The sequence below is a fragment of the Carlito syrichta genome, unplaced genomic scaffold (genome assembly GCF_000164805.1).
Source record: "Carlito syrichta isolate Samal-C Ts95f unplaced genomic scaffold, Tarsius_syrichta-2.0.1 Scaffold303113, whole genome shotgun sequence".
NCBI classification, from domain to species: Eukaryota; Metazoa; Chordata; class Mammalia; order Primates; family Tarsiidae; genus Carlito; species Carlito syrichta.
The window spans coordinates 830,230-834,335 of NW_007247209.1; the positions used below are offsets into that span (position 1 = coordinate 830,230).

Genomic DNA, 4,106 nt, shown 5'->3' on the forward strand with positions numbered 1-4,106 from the left:
TCCTATTAGTTGATATAGAGTACAGCTTACATAACAGAATCTTAATGAAATTTGGGAGAAAAAAGTCTGAGACTGATTTCTAAATTTAAAAATACAAACCCGTCTAGCATTCACTAAAAAGTCCAGGAGGTTTTTTTGCTAGAAAATTTCTTCAGTTTTGTGGGACTTTTTTCTCTTTTCTTTTTAAGGAATAGCATCAAAAGCTGGTTTGATATTTTACTTTAATATTTGTGTGAAGATGTATCATGATTAATTTGCCAGGGTTCTCACTAGCTCTCTCTGCATTTGGACCCCCAAGCTTCAGTTCTCTTCCCTAGTTTCTGAATTTAGGAAGAACAAAATTTGCCCACTAAAAGTCTTCAGAGAGAACAGTCTTCACTGTGGAAGTCATATGCTGTGTGAACCCTTCCAGAGAGCTGTCCAGCACGTGGGTGAGAAAACAGGGGAGGAAGTAGCCTATCAAGGGGTTTTGCGAAGGCACAGTGAGGGCCTGTAAAGAATGGGTATTCATGCATCAAATATTAAGTGAGCTTCAGTCCTGTTAGCAGGCACTGTGTAGGCTCCACTTACAGCAATCAAGTTACAGATCGGGGTCTATAACCCCTTGGAATTAACCATCAAGTGAGGGAGAGAGACGATGAATAGTCTCACAAACACAATTTAACAACATTTGTTAGATGACTTCTGCATCTTCTCCACTGCTCTAGATTCTGGGATATAATCACGAACTAGGAAGAAAGGATCCTGCCCTCACTAGGAAGGAGAAGCAGATGTGTGCAAACAACCAACCAAATCCATACACAAAAGGTAAACCTGGGAGAAGGGTTATGAAATAAATCATCTCTAGATGAATGAAAGGCTATGATAGTCTTCTGATTTGGTCAGTGTTCAGGAAAGTATCTTACACCGAGGCAATCTTTGAGTTACACTTGGAATGCAACAGATGAGTCAGGTCGGCCGAGGAAGTGAGAAAGAAGGAAGAGAGGCTGAGAGAGAGAAAATCTCGATAGCACGTGAAGTGTCCCCCAAAGGGCAGAATACGGCACGTTGAAGGGGATGAGAGACACGGGTGTGGTGCGAGAGGGTAAAGACCTAAAGAGCAGCTGAAGCGACACGATAGAGGGAAGCAGAAGACAGATCGTGTAACAAATTTCAATACACATTTCGAAAAGCAAGTGTTAAAGGCACTGATTCTAAGGTAGTCAATATAGAATTTTATATCTCATAAGCTTTTCACAACTTTTATCATCCCTGACTTCATTTCATCGTGATGTTTGCGACTACAGGCTTCTATTTCACAAAAGAACCCAGGGGGACCAAATGATAAGTCAGGCAGGTGGGATTTGGCTTCAATTTTCTGTGCGGTGGAAGTCTCACGCAGGGCAGTGTGGGAGAACGAGCTGGACGCGGGCGGCACACGTGAATGTGGAGAGAGTAATTGGGAAACCTGGGACACCACATGACAAATGATGGCGGCTTGGATCAGGGTGGGAGTTTAAAGTTATTTTTAAATTCAAGCAGTTGGCCGAGTTATGTTTTTGGACTGGGAAGCTTAAGTAAGCCTCAGAGATGGCCAGCTTATTTTAGAGCAGGGCTTGAACACTGGCACTTGAGAGAACTCTCATCTGTAGGAGAGCAGTCAAATAAAATGAAGAAGAAAGAAAGAGTCAGATTATCAAACAAGATAGCATTGCTTCCGAAGCCCATGGCTAGTGAGGCATTAACCATCAAAATGAATGACAGTCATCTTTCTTTGGTCTTAGGATCTGGAGTTAGTACCAAACACTGTTCAAGCATTATCTTAATCCTCACGGCAACTTCATGAGGAAGGTATTATTATATCCAGGTTTGGAAACTTATCAAGACATCAAGAAGTTAGTTAAATTAAAGTTACATAACCTGTGAGGTAAGTTTTTTTTTTTTTTAGGCACCAAATTTTTTATTGACCCACCTTCTTGCTTTCTTTTAACATAATAAGCATTATAAACTAAATTACTCTTTTTGACCCAGGGTTGTGATAGGAACCATCATGTTCAAAGTGGTATCAGATCAATGCCTGGTCATCTCTGAGGCTTACTTTTATATTTTTCTGGCCCCTCTCAACCTCTGGCTGTCACTTCTCTTGTCCTTTCTCAGTTGCCCCTTAACAATCTATTCCAGCTCCTGTCAAATAGGGACTATAAGTACCCACCTCATTGTTACAGGTTTAAGACTTTTCAGGATCACTCAAGCTCCAACAATTCCTCCTTACCATCTGTTATGGGCTGAGGAACCACTGAACCTATAAACCAAGCACATGGGTGTAAGTCCATAGGCCAGGTCCTCAGTGGTACAGTACACAGGCATTGTGAATGGACAGACTGACCCAGGGAGCAGTTCCAAGACCACTGATCTCATGGTTCCCTTGTACCTCCATTACAACCAGGACCTCTCAATTCCCCCTGCCATACTTGGAACAGAAGGAAGGACAGAGGCCAAAACCTGAGTTACCAGCCCTAGGGATTCAACAGGGGACATTGACAAACCAATCATAAAGTTGGTGCCATTTGCTCTGGGGGGTGGAGAGAGGTGAGGCCTGAACAAGGACAGCAGCTGAAATGTGAAGGACAGGCCTGTCTCTCAGTAGCGGTAGTGGTCAGGCTTGAAGGGGCCGTCACAGGACATGCCCAGGTACTGGCCGTGTTTCTTAGTCAGCTGGGTCAGCTTCACGTTCAGCTTGCCCAGGTGAGCTTCAGCCACAGCCTCATCCAGCTTCTTGGGCAGGAAGTGAGCCCCAAAGGGGTACTTGTCTGGATGAGTCCACAGTTCAATCTGTGCCATCACCTGGCGTAAAGGAGTTACTCATCATGAAGCTGGGGTGACCCATGGCACAACCCAGGGTGACCAGACCGCCCTCAGCCAGCAGGATGATGCAGTGCTCATTCTTTAGCCGGTAGTGGTCCACCTGGGGTTGATCACCTTCTCCACAGCATTCTCATTGAGCCACCTGACATCAATCTCCACGTCGAAGTGTCCAGTGTTACACACAATGGAGTCATCCTTCATCTGCTCAAAGTGCTGGCCAAGAATGATGTCAACACAGCCTGTGGGGGTAACAAAGATATCGCCTCCTGACAGGCCTCATCCATGGTGGTCACTTCATAGCCCTCCATAGCAGCCTGCAGTGCACTGATGGGGTCGATCTCAGTGACGATGATGCGGGCTCCAAAACACCGCAGGGCCTGGGTACAGCCCTTGCCCACGTCGCCATATCTCGCTACCACTGCCACCTTACCTGCCATCATGACGTCTGTGGCCCGCTTGAGGCCATCTATGAGGGACTCCCAGCAGCTGTGGACGTTGTCAAACTTGCTCTTGGTGACGGAGTCATTGACGTTGATGGCAGGTACTTTCAGGATCCCACTGGCCTTCATCTTGTATGGGTTGTGGACCCCAGTCGTGGTCTCCTTAGAGATGCCTCGAATGCCCAACAGGAGCTGTGGGTGCTTGGCATGGATAAGGTGGGTGAGGTCACTACCATTGTCCAGAATCATGCTGAGGGGCCCATCCTTGAAGTACCGTGTCTGTTCGATGCACCGCAGGTACTCATCCGTTTCGCTCTTCCATGCGTACACTGGGATGCCAGCCTTGGCAGTGGCAGCTGCTGCATGGGCCTGGGTACAGAAGATGTTGAAGCTGGACTACTGCACCTCAGCACCCAGGGTGACGAGGGTCTCCATGAGGACAGCAGTCTCCACAGTCATGTGCAAGCAACCAGCAATGCGGACACCCTTCAGTGACTTGGGGGCTGAGTACAGCCCTCGCATGCGCATCAGGCCGGGCATCTCATCCTCTGCGATGTCCAGGGCCTTGCGTCCCCAGGCGGCCAGGCCAGTGTCAGCGACCTTGTAGGGCCGTCTGTTGGACAGGCCGGCTGTGTTTCGACTCGGGCGGTGGGCCCAGACGCGGCAGGAGGCGGCACGGGCTGGTGGGCAGAGGGGTCAGTTTTTTGAAAAGGAGAAAAACATTTTGAATTTCAGAAAGGTTTTTTGAAAGTTAGGGAGGTTTTTCTAGGGGACAGGTCATTATAGGAGAAACGAGAGCATTCAAGATGGACATTTCTTCTA

The 4,106-nt window shown here is 47.3% G+C and overlaps 1 pseudogene; it reads right to left on the reverse strand.

Moving 5' to 3' along the window:
- Positions 1-2,619: 2,619 nt before the first annotated feature.
- On the reverse strand, positions 2,620-3,902 carry LOC103260088 (annotated as a pseudogene).
- Between the last annotated feature and the right edge of the window lie 204 nt (positions 3,903-4,106).